This window comes from Rhinopithecus roxellana, chromosome 5 (assembly GCF_007565055.1).
Source record: "Rhinopithecus roxellana isolate Shanxi Qingling chromosome 5, ASM756505v1, whole genome shotgun sequence".
Lineage (NCBI taxonomy): Eukaryota > Metazoa > Chordata > Mammalia > Primates > Cercopithecidae > Rhinopithecus > Rhinopithecus roxellana.
Window position 1 is genome coordinate 98,584,675 of NC_044553.1, and position 19,914 is coordinate 98,604,588.

The following is a 19,914-nucleotide window of genomic DNA, read 5'->3' on the forward strand; positions in this document are numbered from 1 at the left end:
AAGAAGGGTCAGAGAAAGCAATGCCGCTGGCTTTAAAAGTGAAAGAAGATCAAAAGCCAAGGAATGCCAGCGACTTCAAGAGAATGGAAAAGGCAAGAAAATGGATTCTGCTCCAGAGAATTCAGAAAGGAAATGCTCAACTGTAGCCTAATGAGGTTCAAGTCAGACTTCTGACCTGCCGAACTGCAAGATAATTCATTACAACAGTAAGAAAATGAACAGAGCCAGTGATTAAGTGAATCCATGGAAGTGATGACTGTCTTCACAGGATAGCTTGAGGCATCTATCAATACATAGTAGATTAAAGTTCTTGTTTTAATGCCCATGTAAAGAGAATGAGACACATCTTTGAATCCCTATAGGATAGATACAAAAAAATTCAATGTAAAAATTTTAAACTTCAGACAAATATAGAAAATTTGCCTAGATGAGCCTTGGTTCTGACTTGAATTAAAATTGCATGCTCTCCCAGGATTAGCAGCCATGGACCAGCCCTTGAGTGAATGGAAAAGCTGAATCTATACATGATACAGAAATAAAAACAAAACAAACCAAAAAGCAAGCTACAGTTCAATCTGAATATGCTTTAGATATTGATGTTATCAGATAGAAGACATACAATGAGTAGTATGTAAATGATTTTTTAAAAAGAGGAGCATTTTTTCAAAAAGCATAAATAAAAAAATACTATCAAAATGATCAGATATGATTAAAATGTAACTTCTGAATAGAAAATATTAATCTGAAATTAGACCTAAATGAAGAGAAGGTTAATTACTAAAAGATAAAACAAAAAAATGACACCAAATGCCACAGAAAGAAAGGAAAGGGATGTACGAGAGAAAAGTTCAAAAATGTCTAATTATAATTTCAAGAAGTAAATGAAAAGATATTTGGGTAAAAGGCAGTATTTGAGGAGATAATAGTTGCAGATATTTTCTAAAATGAATAAAAGACTTTTTTTAGATTCAAGAAACATAGAAAACTTATACAAATGAAAAAATATATTCACTTAGATTAATTACAATAAAAGCACAAAATAACAAAGAAATTGAGGTAATATTAGTAATAGCAGAAGTAAGAATAATGGGAGATAATAATAACTTTTGTAGATAATAACACTAAATATTTTATATGTCAAGGAACATAATATGATAAAGGTGGTATAATACACAGATTTAAGTGCTGGTGAAAATATGACATGTCAAAGTTTGTAGAATTCATTAATGTCTGTACTTAGTAAAAATCTATGACACTAAATAATTATGAATATGCTAAAATGTATGAAAACCTAACAAGATAGAAAGCAAATAGAAAAGCAAATTAAAGTAAATAACATAAAGTAAAAGTAATATAACAGGATAATACACAGTGAAAAGGGTCAGCCAAAACGTGATGTTTGGAAAGATTAATAAATGTGGCACAGCTCTGGAAAGCTTGACCAAGGACAATTGAGAGAAGATTCCCTAAAAGTTATACTTGGAAAGAAAGTGGAACATAAGCAAACATACAGCAAAAATTTAAAAATAACAAGACAATTAAATTGATTAACTTTCCTTCTCTGAAATTTTATGGGATATATAAGCATTACCTAAAGAGAACAAAAACTGCAATAAAAATAGTAACAGCTACATATTTAATTTTACTAAGTTTTTTTTTTGACATAAAATGCCATATGTTAGAAAATGGGATTGTAATATAAGTAATATAATCATCAGATTCACCAAGGTTGAAATGAAGGAAAAAATGTTAAGGGCAGCCAGAGAGAAAGGTCAGGTTACCTACAAAGGTAAGCCCATCAGACCAGATATCAGTTTTTTAAACTATCATTTGTGCCACACCAGCCACAGAGCACAGGTGTGCTCTACTTAGAGAAATACTACCAAGTAAATGGACTTAGCAATCATTCACTATTTTTGAAGATAATCTAGTCTTAACCTCACTCTTTTACTCATTACTCATCTGAGGTATTTCCAGAAGACCAGGGTAAGAGGGGCACATGATCTATTGAATCCCTTACATTTTCTCTCATCTTGTTCATATCGTTTATTTTTGTGTTCCACCACTCTGCTATGGTCCAAACGTTTATATCTTCCCAAAATTATTATGCTGAAACATAATTACCAAGGTGATGGTATTAGGAGGTAGAGCTTTGGGGGAATGGTAAGGTCATGAAGATGTAGGTCTTGTGAGTGTGATTTGTGCCCTTTTATAAGAGTCCCCAGAAAGCTGCCTGGCTTATGCTTCCATGTGAGGATGAAGCTAGAAGGCACAATCTGTGAATCAGAGAGCCAGAGAATGAGCCTCCAGTACCAAACCTGCTGGTGCCTTGATCTAGCACTTCCCAGCCTTCAGAACTGTGAGAAAATGAATTTCTGTCATTTACAAGGGACCCAGCCTATGGTATTTGGTGATAGTAACCTGAATGGATGAAGACAAGCCCTTCCCTTGTTCTGTACCTTATTATTTTCTCTCCACATCACCGCCCTTGGGGAAGTCCTTTTTGGATGACAGAGTTTTTTTGATCATTTCTGTTTGCAGCTCTTTCAGTGGTGAGCTTTTCGACAGTGGTACTGTTGCTCCCATTCCATTCTGTTCCTTATTTCATACCCCACTCTTCTGTGTGTTACATAGACTCTTCAAGGATGGGTTCACTAGGAAATGACAAGGAACAACTCTTAAATTACTTGTGAAATCATGCTGCTTCCATCCTTTGAGGCTTGCTGCTGAGTGTGGCCTAAACTCTTTATTTACAGTAAGTTTCTTTCAGAAGTTCTAGTGCCCTACCTTCAAGCCTGGCCTACAGCTCAGATTCCTCATCCATCTAACCAGTCTGCACACACCTTGAAAATAACTTTGGGTTGAATCAAATTAGGAATTGTTTCACCCATGAAAATCATAAATGTGACTATTTCAAAGGCCCAAAACTGTTCTTCACAGTTAAAAATTTTTCTGAAACCTCTTTGGCCATAAGACTGGTTTATGTTGAAAAGATGCTATCATTTCTGACCTAACTAAAACACTGTATTAAGTAGTGATTATTTGTCTTTGACAAAATATGTAGATTTTATATAGAAACTTGATTCTGCTTTTCTTAATTCTTTGGTGCTCTTCTCTTGTATTTATTATATTGTAGACTTTCTATAGACAATTTATTACCTTTCACATCTGCTTTATGTAAGAGTGAAAACATTGTCAATATGTTTTTATTCTATTTTCTCTAGTTTTATTTTAATTTGAGGATTTGTCAAAGTGTCATCTACCTGAATAATATTGATCCCTCAGAATTGCTGTAGAGGTGGCAATATCACTTTGAATACTGCCTTTGAGTAATTTTTTAAAGTCAATACAAAACCACGTTATATTTGTTGGGGCTTTAACTGTGTATAAAGTACTTTGGTATACCTTATGTACTGCAATTTCTGCAAGAAGCCCTCTGAAGTAGACAAAGTAGAGTAAGTGGTTTTGCACAAGTTCATTCATATGAATGGTAGCAGTCAAAAACAGAATACAGAACATTTGTAATATATAAAACCTTAGAGTTATTCTGTGTTCTTTCTGCTCACATTCAGCCTATCATCAAATCCTGTCATTCTGAAAAAAAAATCTTTTAATCTATTTTTCCTCTTTACTTATATTACCAACCCTATATGTAACATAATTATCAACTTGCAACTAGAGTGGAGTAATAATCAGCTATTTTATCCCTTTCTGCCCTACCACCAATTCTAACTGTGAACTTCAGCCAAATTAATCTGCCTGTGATACCATAATTATCTTATGACTTCCTTATTCATGTGTTTCAAGGGTTCATTGTTGCATATCTTGACCTGACTTTCACCTACTTAAAAGTCTTACTAACACTAATTGTTTCGTCCTGAAGGACCAGGGAGGTGTACTGTAAAAGACTGCCAACCTCAGAATCAGAGAGACTTCAGTAAAATCCCCTTTCTGCCTATTCCTACAATGTGACACTGGCATTCTTTGATCTTCTGTTAACTGAACTGTAAAATGAGGACAATTGTATTTAAACCATAGCATTGTTTCAATTTTTTGTTAATGTATAAAAATATGCTGCATATCATGAGTAAGTGGTTGTAATCATTACTTATTATCAAAGGTTATTTTCTACTATTACTTAGCATCAAATTGTTTTTATCTTAACATAATTTAAGAATCTTATGAAAACATTTTTTCTTGCAACATGTATTACCTTCATTTGCCTACTTGCACGATGACATGCCCAATCAAAATCTCAGAAAAGGAGGAGGTAAAGACAGGTGTAACATTAAAAAGAGTAAGGTAAAATAACTCTGAGAACTCAATAATTTAACAAGTTTTATCTTAAAAATAAATAACCAAAATAATGAAATCAACAGTGTATTTTTATGAATTTAAAGCTTATTAGAAACAAAAGTAAATGAGTAAATAAGTAGAATCTCTATTTGGATAGAGATTATTTATAATAATGCCAGCAAATATGCTCAAAGTGGATGCATAAAAGGACAGGAAGAGTAAATGAAGAGAAAGCTAGCTCTGCATGTTGTCAAATATGATGAATTTTGGTTGTAAAATCAATCAACCAAGAAAAATTATTAATCTTTGCTATAATAAATTTAAAACTTATCAGTGAATAACAAAATTACTTTCAGTATATTCAAATATTAGTTTGCTATGTAAACCTGCCTTAGAAAAATACTATGGTTTATTTTATTCCTTAGAAAGGTAATGATATATTTCTTCTAGCCTCCATTAAACTTTTATAAGATCAATGATGCCAGATAATGTACATTCTCATTGGTTTACCAATTACTTATTTTTATATTCCATCAGTAAGCATATTTTTGCATTTACTAGCAATAAGTCTAAATATTTCAGTAACTCACGGTCCAGTAAATGCAATTAGTTTAAAATGTATTTTTGCTGCAGATGAGCAAATTAGAAATTAAGCTATTAGTGAATCAAAGAATATTGCAAGGGTAACAGAAATAGATAATAATAATAATAGCACCATGACAGTGAACGAAGAAAGAGGGTTTGTTAAAGCAAGTGTCTGATGTTTTAACAACTGAAAATGGGGAATCCTAGATTACAGGTCTGTTCTCTGATAATGACTCACATAGTAGACGGCATTTTACAGCAATGGGATAGCATAGCAGTACATTAAGAACAAGGAGAAAGAGGTAGATTTTCATTATGTTAGGAAGTGGTTACATGCGATAATGTGGTGAGCATGGCTCTCTTGACTCTATTAATCCCAGCGTTGAACTAAAATGTTAGTAATTTTGCCATCATACTTATAAAGCTTAAGCAATATTAGAGAACTCCAATTTTCTTTTCTGTGAAATAGAAACAAAGATTTCACAGGATCATGCTGAATAACATATAAAAAATATGTAAAATAATCAATTCAATGTAAAATTGCTGATTATTTGGCCCAAGACTGCTGCATTCACACCCTTCCATATCTCAGTAATAACAACGTTATCCTTTTAGTTGTTCATGCCACAAAGCTTAGACTCATCTTTGACTCCTCCCTTTTGTTCACAAGTCTACATCCAATGTATTATGAAATCCTCATGACTTCACCTTCAAAATATATACAGAACGTTTTTTAGGTTTTTACCACTGCCACTTCCACCAGCATGACCCCAGCCGTTTCATTTATCCGTTGGTTCACTACAATAATCTCCATCTATCTGAATGTGTCTACCTTTGCCCTCCTCAATGACTCTCAACTCAGCATCATGTGCTAAATCATGTGCTAAAATACATTCCGTGATACCACTCTGGACAAAACTCTGCAATAGGCAGCCCTTTTAATCAGAACAAATGAAAAATGCCATACACAACTAGTGATCACATCTCTCATTACCCCAGCTTTGCTCACTCTTGCTCTAGCCCGCCTGATCTCCTCAGTCTCAAAGACAGGCCGACATGTTGCCAACGTAAGCCCGTGTTGACTTCAGTACTTTTCTCAGCCTGGAACACTCTTTTTCCCAGATATCCATGGTTTACCAATTACTTATTTTTATATTCCATCAGTAAGCATATTTTTGCATTTACTAGCAATAAGTCTAAATATTTCAGTAACTCACGGTCCAGTAAATGCAATTAGTTTAAAATGTACTTTTACTTCTTCACATCCTTCAATCCTTTTTTCAAATCTTTACTTTCAATCCTGTTACTCTTCCCTTGTTCCTTCACTCCTGCCTGCCTTCAGCCCCTGAACTCTCTATTCTTCAAGCCTGCTATAATGTTTCTTCAATATTCCATACTAGATATTTCACTGTCTCCTTGCTAGAGTGTAAGCTCCACGAGGGCAGGAGACTTCTTTATTTTGCACACTGAAATACTCCAAGCCCCTGAAACAGTGCCTGTAATATTATAAGTCCTCTCTACATATTTGAGAAATATTATATGAAGAAGTGTTCTGTAAACTTATCGACTATGTTAACAAAATTTGACAATGGTATTTGTGCAAGCACCTCTATATAGGCGACAATTAACACTCTCCCTTCTCTTCTCTATTTATAGCAATTGAATGTCCAATCAATTTCATAAACAATTAGTTTCATTCATTCACAGGAAATGCCCACAGTAAAGAATTAGAGATCCTATGTCTTTTTAGAGAGGCCTAATAATTATTGTTTAGAATTCTAAATCATATTAATGAAGGAACTTAAATAAAATGAAAAGGTATACTATATTCTATGTTATATTAAAGTGATTTTTAACCATACATTTCTTTTAATAGTGAGTTAGTAATAGTTCACTGAAATTAAGAACTAGTGCCTTTTCCTAGTTTGAAGCAGATTCAGTGAGACTTGTACTATGAATCCAGAAGACCATACTTTGTAGTTGTTTACAGATTCTTTCCCTAATAATATTGCTATTATTACCAGGATTTACTGCAACTGTTTTACTTTATATGCTTTTAAATTTCTGAATATATATATTTTTATAATAACACAGCTTAAAACATATTATACAGCTATACAAAAACATTTTTACCTATCGCAAATTATATATGCTTTTATCTATTTTAAATTAATGTTTTTACCTAAAATTGTTGTGTGAAAAACTGAGAGATAAATACACAGAAGATTGACACAGAGTCAGGACCATCCAAATCACAGTGTTCCTTTTGCACATCTTGTCCCACTGAACGGTTTTCAGGGGCAATAACACAGATGGAGCTGTTGTCGCCTATGATAATAGTGTCAGAAGCTCATAGTCAGTTCTAGTGGTCTTCTGGAAAGCACCCGCCATTTTGTTGTAGACAGTCAAAATCATCAGCAGTTTCCTGTGATTCCTGCTTTACAATTTACAGCACACTGGCAGCAGATTCTCCAACTTTCATCTCATAAGCTTCCTCTATTATGTTATAATTATATTAATGTTATAATTATAATAGAATATATTATAATGTCATAATGCTATAATATAATTACATTAATTATATTATTATATTAATGTTATTAGCTGTTCTGAAGGTAACAGCTAATAACATTATATAAACAATTTTCTGAAAATAATTGTGACATAATTTTGTTTAGTCATTTGATTTTTATTTTCCTTATACAATATATAAGAATAAGTGAATTTTTAAGGTAATTCAGTAAGGTTGAGTTTGTGATACTGAAAAATGAATTGTTTTACTTTCACCACTTTATAGCCTCTCATATTTACTAAAGGTAAGCAAAAATTTAAAGTTAGCTTTAAAAAAATAAACCTATGGATTAAAAATATATTATTTTCTGTATTGGATTCAATATAATTATTTTTACCTACTTAAACTTTATATGCTATTTTTCAGGAAGAAAATTTAAACAAATTTAAAAATCTTGACACACACAAAACAAAAATAATCGATCTTTTCCCTTCACTCTACTTTATCATCCTGAGAAATGATTCTTCACGTAAATATGTTATAAAATGATGTGACAGTTTAAATATTGGCAAAACATTATCTTGCTAGAACTACTCACTTATAAATGGTTTACATTTAAATCTAGTTCAAATAATTTATTCCCATTTGAAAAAAATCACAGCAAATAATTTCTCACTTTAGGAGGATCAGTCCACTACAATAGGTAGTTGCTGGCATTATCATCTTTTTTTTTTTCATATCTTAGAAATAATGTTTGAGATTCAATAATAATTTAAAGTATTTCAACTATCAACTCTTTAACCCCTCATCTCCATTCTCATAAGGAGTCCTATCCGCCCCAGAAATGAAGAAGATTTTTTAAGAATAAAAATACTAATCAAGATAAAGTACTTGAGGGGAACATTTTGTCTTGTCAGTGTCAAATCAACTCAACCACCATAGCAGGACCACTTGTTAGTGTTGAATTATTTTTCTTGCTATTATTAGTTACTTTGGCATTTTCTAGATGTGTTTGCATACTAACATGCTTAATTTAATTCAAATAACATCCTAGATTCCATAGCTCATATCTTATTGAAAGGCTCTTTTCTCTGCTTATCAGTATTGATGATACCATTAACTTTATAATACAAATATATATTTCAATTTACTTGTATTATTTTCTAATTTTATGTCAGAGTTAAGATTAATATTCAAGATAGAATTATGGTTTACTTCCACATTTGTATCTGTCTAGTACTTCTCCCTAAGTTATTGTTTATTTTGAAAATTACAAGTCAAAAATAACAATCAGAAAAAATAACTGCTTCTGAAATGAACCCAAAGAGAAGTGAGGAAATTTCATCCTACATTATTAAATATTCTGGCAGAGATTTCAAAAACATTTTTTGTTTGTACAATTACCGTTTATTTTCATATTGTTGGCTCTCGATTACTATTGTTAAATATAGGAATCTAAGATATAAATAAACCAAGAAAGTTTAATCTCTAAATGTCATTCATGTTTTACTCTGAAATCATTATGTGACATCCTATGGCATACTCACCTTCTTAATCTCTTTTGTATAGACTAATATAACCAGGTTATTTAATGCAGCGAGAATGCAGTAATTCCTCCTTACCTATTGGAGATAAATTCCAAGACTCCCAGTGGATACTTGAAACTTTGAGTATTACAGAAAGAACGATATATACTCTGTTTTCTTTGTATACAGACATACTTGTGATAAAGTTTAATTTATAAGTTAGGCATAATAAAGATTAACAATAACTAATTAAATAGACCATTTATAAAAATATGCCAGCATCACTACTCTTACGCTTTGGGGCCATTATTAAGTAAAATAAGGGTTATTTGAATACAAGCTCTACAATACCAGGTCAGTCAATCTGATAACCAAGAGGGCTATTTAGTTACCAACAGGCAAGTAGTGTATACAGCATGTGGATATGTGAAGCAAAGGCATGATTCATGTCCCAGGCAGAATGGAGCAAAGGGGCACAAGATTTCATCACACTAACTCAGAATGGTGCAGTTTGAAACATTAAGTGTTTATTTCTGGAATTTTTTACTTAATATTTTCAGACAGCAGTGTACCTCGGGTAACTGAAATTGTGGAAAAGTATTTGAAACCACAGATAACGGAGACTAGTGAACTAATTTGAGTCTCTTTAATATCAGCTGTTTCAAAGGTAAGAAAAGACTTAATTTAGGTTGCACTTTCATAAAATTACGTATTTCCAAATACGCCATCCTCCCCAAAATCTAGAATGTAATTTTGCTGCTTTCTGGGGAATACATACATTATTTAGGGGACTAACACAACATCACAGGATATGACATAAAGGTAAGGTGAACAGGGAAAAGTTTTCTCCCCTTGTATAGATTATTCAAATATTTTGTGTAATTATACATACTTGTTCTCATGTTTGAATGCAGAGACCGGGGTTGATATATGGATTAGACTACAAATACAGGAAAATAGAAATATGTTTCATATGGTTTAATACTTAAATTTACTTCATTTCCACATCAACTGTCTTCATTACCACATCGACACATTATCATTTTGAAAAGATTATTGACACTTTTTAAAAGATAGGTGACCACTTGACACAATGAAACACAAGTAGTTTGTGAATTAGGGCTCTTGACAGTAACTGATTGGTATTCCCTTGTCACAGGACTACACATGTGCTTTGCCTAGACACCAAAACTATAATTAGAGTAGTCTATTTTCCCATGGAAACCTGAGGACTTTAAGAATTACTTATTTTCTTATATTTTACTTTTTTGAGGGGAGTAGGAGATTTAGGGAGCAAAATCTTACTATGCTTTTGTAACACATTTTTTTTCTCATTCACTCAGAATAGATTATTAGGAGAATATCACTTAACTCTTAGGTGGAATGTTAGATGAGATAATACCACTAGCCAGTTTCTAAAGGCAAAACAAACTTTTTACAACAGTAATAATGGTAATAATAATTACTAGCATACCTGAATGCCTACCAGAAAGCTTATTCTACTAAGCAATTGCCTACATTATCTCTTCTTACTGTCTCAGAAATTCTGCCAACTAAATGCTATAATTTCCAGTTTACAGATAAACTAATAGAACAATGGAGAAAAAAGTAGAGGTACTATTCATATGATGTCCAACTTTAGAAGCTAAAACTTTGCAGTAAAGTAATTTCTTGAGAGTTTATTTATTATGACAGTGATATCTCTTTTTAAAATATAATTTTAAATATAATTAATTTATATAATTTATAACTTTTTAAATTAGTGTTTATTATTTTATTATTTTTATTTTTTATGATCCCTAAAAAAGTAGAAGTCAGGTATTACCAAGGAAAAAAAAAAGATATATTTGATCAGTTTGAAGACCATTCTAACAAATGTATACCAAGGGAAAATTTTAAAAGGCAGACTTTGCAAAGGAAAAGATTTCTAAATTACAAAGGTCCTACTTGACCAAGACAGTTTTAATGTTGTTCTCAGCTTGAATAAACTTTAGATAAGTTTCTTCCTGACTATAGGACGCTGATGTCTCTTTTCTTAGAGTATTTACTTTATAAAACTTACAATAGGACATTTTTTTTTCTGACCTTTGAGATGTAAATCTTCTACAACACAGGAATATCTTTCTCAAAGACATGGAAGTCATCACTTTGAAATCTAATCATCAAGAAAGAGGGATCCTCTGTTTCCCAGCCTCTGTGGAAAGTCAGGAATATGACTTTTACAAGTGACAGTCAGCAAACACAGACGGCCTAGATGACCTAATCATATTGACCAACCTCCTCATAACATGCTTCGGGAATTTTTCATTAGTTCATCCCAGCATTTAAGTTTTGTTTCAGCAAAGTTGAGTTCAGTCTTTCTCCCATGTTGCAATAGTCTTGAAGAAAGTTTTCCTTGCTGTTTTTAACAACTGTCCCAGTACATTTTTTTTTTTTTTCTTACATACCGACAGTCAGGTCATGAAGGCTATAACTTGATTATTATTTTTTCTTCCATGTAGTAGGATAGTACTTCCAAAACTAAACTGTAGACATTTTACCTCCAGGAAGAAATAAGATATGATGGAGAAAAGTGCACTCCAGAAGGTATGTACACGTATAGTGAGTGCTCTGCTTCAGCCCTATGGAAGGCTGAGAAAGAGAAAGTGGGAGCCAGAGGGGGGTCCGCCATGGCTTCTCTCCCCCAGGCCCAGATCTCAGTGGAGTAGTGAGAAATACTCTGGAGAAAAATCTGAGTTCTAAGAGGCTTTTGAATCATGTATCCATCAGGGTTCTCCAGAGAAATAGAACCAATAATTTATAAAAATAGATATCTGGAGGGACAGAGAGAGATTTATTATGGGAATATATACACACACACACACATACATATAGGTGTATACATATATCCACACATATACTCATATGTATACATATACATGTATACATATATACATGTGTATATACATATCTACATACACTCGTATGTGTATATATATGCACCTGTATGTGTGTATGTATATTCATCTACATGTGTATATATGTGTGTGTGTGTGTGTATATATATATATTCCTCTCTCCTTGTCACATGAATTGGCTCACATGATTATGGAGGCCAAGAAGTTTCACCATTTGCCTTCTGCAAGCTAGAGAACCAGGAAACCCAGTGTTGTAAGTAGACTGAAGTCCAAAAGCCTGAGAACAAGTGGGGCCAATGTTGTGAGTCCCAGAGTCTGAAGATCCATAAACCAGGAGCTCCAATGTTCATGGAAGCAGAAAATAAATGTCTCAGCTCAAGAAAAGAGAGAGAGAGAGAATTTGCCTTTTTGTCCTATTCATACTCTCGGTGGATTGCATAGTATCTGCCCACACTGGTGACAGTAGAATTTAGCAGTCAGTCTACTGATTCAGTGCTAATGTCTTCAAAAAACACCCTCATAGACACATGCAGAAACAATGTTTTATCAGCAATCTAGCCATCCTTAACTCAGGTAAGGTTATATATCAAATTAGTAATCACCAACTATTTCCAGCTGCAGTCTCTGACTAAGGAGCTATGTGCCTCTTGAGAAGTCACGTCAGGAGACTGGTGTCATGGTGTGATCTGGCCAAAGGTGTACAACCCTTCAAGACCATCCTTGGCCCCGAAACGGCATGAAAAGTCTACAGAATTCAATAAGTGCTTTGTAGAGGGAGACAAAACAAAGCTAGTAATTCCAGCTAGTGGATTTTAAAGCTCACTGTGGTGTGTGTAAAGGGCTCAGGTGTTTCAAAATGTCAGCCAGAAAGGAATTAACACCATCATAAATCAGACGAAGCTAGGCCAGTTGGAAAGCCTGCTAGAGTCTGCACAAGACTTAAGAAGGCAGCACTCAAATGCACCACATGTAGACATCTTTAGCTGATGCCAGCAAGGCATGCTGGAACCAAAAAGACAGGTGACCTGCACAGGGGCTCAAGAAGAGACAGAGAACTTCAATCCTGTGAGCCTGAAGACTCAAGGCCAGTGAGGGGAAGAGAAAGGCAATCTCTGAGACTTCAGTTTTACTTAAAACAATCTGTTTTAAATGGAAATGGGACCGAGATGCGATTAGAAAGAAGTTAACTGTTTTGGAATATAAGCTCATGAAGATGATTATTCGATGAATTATAAAAAATAAAATGAAGTCAGAGTTTTATTTGCATACAGTGAATATATTTGCCATTCATTCTGTATTCCTTGAACTCTGCCCCAAACTAGCTATATTAATATAAACAATTTCCCCAAACTCTTTATTAAACACTCAATTTTATTACAGTGATATTGTTAAGCACATACAGTGCTAGTAAGCACTTACAATATCATGATCACAAAACATACTCAATAAAAAAATCCCCATCATTTTTTTGTGCACTAGGTATGGTGCCAGAGATTCTTTGTAGAAAACTACAAAATGAAAACCTTTGTTCTCATATAGTTTACAGCAGGGATGAACAAACTGCAGCCCCCAAGTCAAATGTAGTCCACTATCTGTTTTCATAAATGAAATTTTATTGGAGCACAGCTGCACCCATCTGTTTACCTATTGTCTATCGCTGAAAGAACTGTGTTCATAGAGATATTACTGTCAAAGGCAACTTGGCACAGTTGAAGGACTGAAAGATTAGCAGAGGATCAGTGCAGAGAGTCTAGACAAGGTTGGTGAGGTAAAATGAAAACCAGATTACCCAAGGCCTTATCGATTTTGTGGTGAGAGTTTGAGGCTTTATTCTAAAAGCAGTAAGTACCCACTGAAGGTGAGTAAGTTTAGAGTGTAGGAATGAAGAAGGGAGAAGGGCTTGACTGTGACTTAATATAATCTACATGTTAAAGAAAAGAAAAATGGGCCAAAGACTTTAACAAACACCTCTCCAGAGAAAATATACATATGGTAAGTGAGCATATGAAGACACTTTACATTATATGTCATTGGGGAAATGCAAATTAAAGCAATGACATATCACTGCTGACTTATTAGGTGGCCAAAATTCAGAACACTGGACAACACCAAATGCTGACGAGGATATGGAGCAATAGAAATTCTCATTCATTGCTGCAGGGGAAGTCAAAATGGTACATTCACTTTGCAAGACAGTTTGGAAGTCACTTACAAAACTAAACATATTCTTATCATATGATCCAGCAATCATGCTCAATATTTATCCAAAGGAGTTGAAAATGTATGTCCACATATAAATCTGCACACAGATATTTATAGCACCTTCATTCGTAATTAGCAAAACTCAAAAGCAACCAAGATGTCCTTCAGTGGGTGAATGGGTAAATAAACTTGGTACATCCAGAGAATGGAATATTAGTCAGCGTTAAAAATAAATGAGTTCTACCAAGCCATGAAGTGACATGGAGGAAATGTAAATGAATCCTACTAAGTAAAATAAGGGAATCTTAAAAGACTACATAATGTAAGATAACAACTGTATGAAATTCCTAAAAGGGCAACACTACGAAGACAGTAAAAAGATCAGTGCTTGCCAGGTACTAGGAGGCAGGAAGAGAAGGATGAATAGTCACAGCAGAGAGGAAATATTAGGGCAACGAAACTACTGTGTATGATACTACAATGGTGAATGTGTGTCTTTATAAATTTGTCCAAATTGTAGAATGTACAACACTGATATTAACCCACATGTAAACTATGGACTTTGGGTGAGAATGTGCATCAAGATAGTTTCATCAGTTGTAGTTAATGTACCACTCTGGTGGAGGGTGTTAATAATGGGGGAGATTATAGTGTATAGGGGCAGAAGTGTATGGGAAGTCTCCACACCTTCTCAATTTTGCTGTGAACCAACTAAAACTGCCCTAAGAATAGAAAGCCTTTAAAAATTTAATTTGAAAATAAAATTATAATCCATTTTTTGAAAAATAAAAATTGAATTAAAATAACAGATGGTAAAAGGAAATGGGGCCCAGAGTGGTTAAATGAATTAGTAGACCATTAGATTAACCAGATGAGAGAAGACAATAGATTGATATACAAAAGAATTACAAATATAGAGGAGATATTTAGGAGTTAGCACTGTCAAAAATAGATGATGAGATTGGAAAAGAGATTTTAAAAAAAAGGTAAAAAACTATTTCCAATAAAGTTTCTTTTCTTTTTTTTTTTTTTTTTTTTATTTGAGACGGAGTCTTACTCTGTCGCCCACACTGGAGTGCAGTGGTGCGATCTGGGCTCACTGCAACCTTCACCTCTTGGGTTCAAGCAATTCTCTTGCCTCAGCCTCCCGAATAGCTGGGATTACAGGCGTGCACTCCCATACCCTGCTAATTTTATGTATTTTTAGTAGAGACAAGGTTTCACCACGTTAGCCAGGATGGTCTTTATCGCCTGACCTTGTGATCTGCCTGTCTCAGCCTCCCAAAGTGCTGAGCTTACAGGCGTAAGCCACTGCCCCCAGCCCCAATAGAGTTTCTAAATCTAGAACATATTCAATTAGTGTGCCCCACCTCACTGCATGTTTTATATAAACTTGGGTGAATTTTTAGTGATAGTCAGTGTTCTCAAAACATTACAAATAAATACAGAAAAAAAATTTCTAAAAAGGTAGGCCAAATACCTGACATTCAAACAAATCCATGTTAAAATTTGATTTTCTTAAATTTTTAAATGTATAGATACAATTTTATCAGGTAGAATTATGGTCCCAACTTATCCCATGAACATTTTAAACAAAATTTTACAATAAATCTGAAAGTGGCTTTACAAAATATTACTATCATCATCATGACAATTATCCCTTTTTCCATAGATATGTGTATTGATTTTTTCAATATTCAGAAGAATGGGTTACTATAAAAAAAAGAGAGAAATAGATTATGAAAATATTAGATTTTTGATGAATGATGTGGTGATGATTTGAACTAGAGAAAAAAGTAGGACATAGCATAGCAATGTACATGATTGTGCAAATTATAAAATAATGAAAAGTTGATTGTGATTTAATATACTTTAAACATGAAAGTTGTCACTTCTGTGTGCTTTCTTCCACTGTTTAATTGTAATTACTCTTTTATGATCTCCAAGAAAGGATCCAAGTACAAATAATTGTGATTATTATTTTAAAACATTATAATTTCTAATAGAGGATGACTAAATACCTTCAATAGTTGTTGAGTGATTCTTTTGATGGTTTCACAAATTATTCATGTATACAAACCGAGTGGCTTGCCCTTGCCAGAGTTCTTTGAGAAAACTGTGTTTATAACTGTACATAACACAGTGAATTTTAAAAGTTAATGAAATCAACACCTAAAACATTTATATAACCTACTTTCACATATATCCATCCCTACTTCCTACTTCCCAAGACCTGACTTTATCCTGCAAAATCCTCCGAGATGTTTCACATGTAAAATCAGTTTCAGTAGCTCTAACACATATTAATAATCTCCATCCCTACATGTTTTATCCCTATTCATGAAGATGCATGGCTCCCAGTAATTAGGCCTTAAAATCACTGATTCTCTTAGATGCTTCTCTACTCTTTAATATTTTATCAATCCCTAAGTTCTCTTAATTTTTTACATCATTTCTTTATTTTTTCTTTTTCTCCCTGAAGGCAGCATGTTAAATGAAACAGGTCTAGTTTCAAATTACCAAGTGAACACCTAGTATATAAATTAACCATAAAGTATAAAAATTAAACCTGGTTACTTCTTTCAGAGAATTCCTGTTCTGGATTTAAAGATGTAGGGTTTGTAATTTGAGAGATCATTATGCCAGGCAATTTATGAGCAGTTAGGTCTTTCTTTTCAAAATGGTTTTGTTTCTTGTAGGAAAAACACAAAACCGTTTCCACCTAGAAGGACTGGGAACAAGAGAGAGCGGGGGAAGAAGAATAAAATATATAATATTTGTGTGCAGCACTTAGGAGAACATAAAACAATAAACAATGGGAGGAAACAGACACTAGAGCTGAGGAAGAGGTCAGGGACACAAAAAAGAAAACAGAATGTAAAGACTCAGAATTGCCCACTGGAAACTGAACGCTTCCTGGAGTAAATTAGACAGGAGACAACAGTTATTTCAACAAGAAAATTAAGCAGACAATTACAGAAGTCTCCAATTAAATATAAGGTTAAAAAAAAAACAACAGAATACAAGATATCCAGTCATATCTCTTTAATGAACTCTTCTCAGTTCTCTGTGAAAAGATGGAATATTAGGAAGAATAAGATACTTGAGATTTCAGAAGGAAAGTAATTATGAGATATGAATAATACTTAATTCAAAATGAGTCAATGTTTGTTTTAATCTTAACCAAATAATATATTCATTAAAATGTTTCTTATTTTTAATGAGATTGCCATTTAATATTGATATCTGACATTGATTTGATATATGTCCACGGCTACCCATTGAGTGATGAAAAGAAAGATAGGTAGACTGTCATGGATACAGATTAGATCTCTCTAAGGTTTGGAAGCTCTCTAAGAAGTTACAAGGCTAATGAAGTTTGGGCAAATTAATATCTTATCCACATAGTTCAATGAATTATCACATAAACTGAAAACTCCATGATCACTATCCTATCTTCTTCCCCAAGGATCCAACTCTATTGGAATAAATCTTCTCTTCAGTCTTGAGGTGGTAAATGATTCTAATGAAGAACTAGATCCCAGGAATATTTTAAGGTTGTTAGGGTTTATATAGGCTTTTTTTCTTTCTCTTTAAATTTTTGTGTGTTTTCTTTCACAATAACTAGCATGAGCTGAACTCATGCCAGATTCACAGATGTTATTTTAATGTGTACAGTCATACAACCTCATTTACCTAGTTACCAATAAACCAGTCAGTATAGTCATTCAATATTGTATTTGTTAATAATCAGCAGGCAGCCAAAATATTAAACAGCAATTGCTTTTTATTTTCTTAGACTACAGCAAAGGTTTATTTAAGAGTACTTCCCCCTTACTTCTTAAACATCTGAAGTTAAGCCTCTCTTTTTGCTTAGGTAGTTAACATCATGAGCATTCATTTTAATTAATGAGAGTAAGAATCTTCAGTCGAATTTTCTGCCTAATCTTCTTTGAATCTCAGTTGTAATTTGAGTGAGCTCTTGGTCACAAATCAGGTTCAGTGGCTTTAGTATTCAACCCAAATAACTTTCCAACAAATCATCTTCCCACTGAAGTTGTCACTGGCATTTTCTTCCCATTATTTATCACATCGTGGCATCCAGTCAAGAAAAATAAAAATTCATAAGCTTGCTCTTCTCTTATTTTAAGTCAACTTCAGCAACACAGGAAGTGAATTTAATAAATGCAACTCTTCTCTGTCAAGAACACACACCTAGATATGTGCACGGCTGTTGGAAATCTGCTCATCAAGGCTTTACCAAACCTCACTGTTGAAAACTGCACCCAGTATTTTTCTACATTGCACTCACTGATATCTACCATGCTATTTATATACTGATAATATACAAATATAGCATATACACAGTTAAATATAACACATATATAAATACAATATATATGTATAATTTGTTTATCCATGTATTCATATACAGATATACATATTGTCTGTCATCTTCCATTGTAAGTTCCATAGCAAAGGAGATCCTTTATTTTTCTATTGTATTTTCAGTTATAGAGTAGTAACTAGGAAAATGGGGCACTTAATATATATTTCACATGTTCTCAATCTACAAGATCTGCCTACAATATGAAAAATAGAATAGAAAAACTCATCATTTCTCTAAATTTAGAGCAGAACACTTCTCAGAGGGCAGGTATAATTATCAATCATGTTTAAAACCTAAATTCTTAAGAATGGCCTTAAGGCCATTTTCCCTTACCCTTAAATATACTATGCAGACTATTTTAAACCCCTAAAAGTAAGGACATATTAATATATCTAATATTATTAAGAATATGTTGGCATCAATGCCAAGTCATCCATCTATTCCTATATATGAAATAGCTCAGGCTAAGAGCATGTAACCTTCCTCATCTAACTCTAAGCCAAGCTATTATGCACTCCTTTGCAGACTTTTAAGGGGAACCATGGGTCCCATTAACCATTATCAGGATCGTTCAGGAAGTAGAGACAGGTACTTTAATGAGCTCCTTTATCTTACTTCTATCTTAGCAGGTAAAAAAAGATAAGCATTAGCTATCGAGTCCCACTGTTCTTTAATGATAACACTGGTTGAGTGTGAAGCCAACCAATTTAAAAGGGCTGACACACCTAATAATATGTAGGTGCTATATAAGAGCCTTATGTGGTTACCAGCTTTTCTTTCAGGCAGTTCACCCAAAAAACAGTCAATCTTTTAACGGTTCTTCTCTTCTAGACACATTGTATAAGCAGCCGTACAATTAGGATTTGAAATTTAAATCCAGCTTTTCAAAATATAGTCAATAATATTTCACAATTGAGTTCTTTTAGCAGTTTGTTGCATAATCAGCATGAAACCTAACAAAATTGCACACCAAAGAAAGTCAAAGACATCTGCCTAACTGCTTTATTGAGAGCTTGAGCAATTCCGTGGAAGCTTTTCCTGTATCACCTGTGGTGGAACAGATGTGGCTGCTGTGTGAAGCATATATTAGGGTTGTAGAATAACTGCTAGAAAGAAACTCCAAATGCAGAAATATATACTTTAGTTCATGAAAAGAGCCTCAAGGAATCCAAATCACTTTCTCCTATTATATAGTTATAGGCTGAAAAGAACACACCATGCAAGACAGATCTAGCTGAATAAGGATTTTATGTTGAAGAACTTGAATAAATTATATTTTAATTTATATATTTTTAATAACATTAAAATGCTTCATTTAAGGTATAAAACAGAAAGTCACAGTGATAGAATATTTTGTGTTGAGGGGATATTTAATTTTTGTTTAGTTTGATTTAAATGAATCCTTACCAAAAGGAATTTTGAGGGAATTCTGCAAAGTGCATTTTGTAATATGTTAAGTCATTAGAATTCACATTAATCTTTAGTGCCTCCTCTGTAAAAGGATGA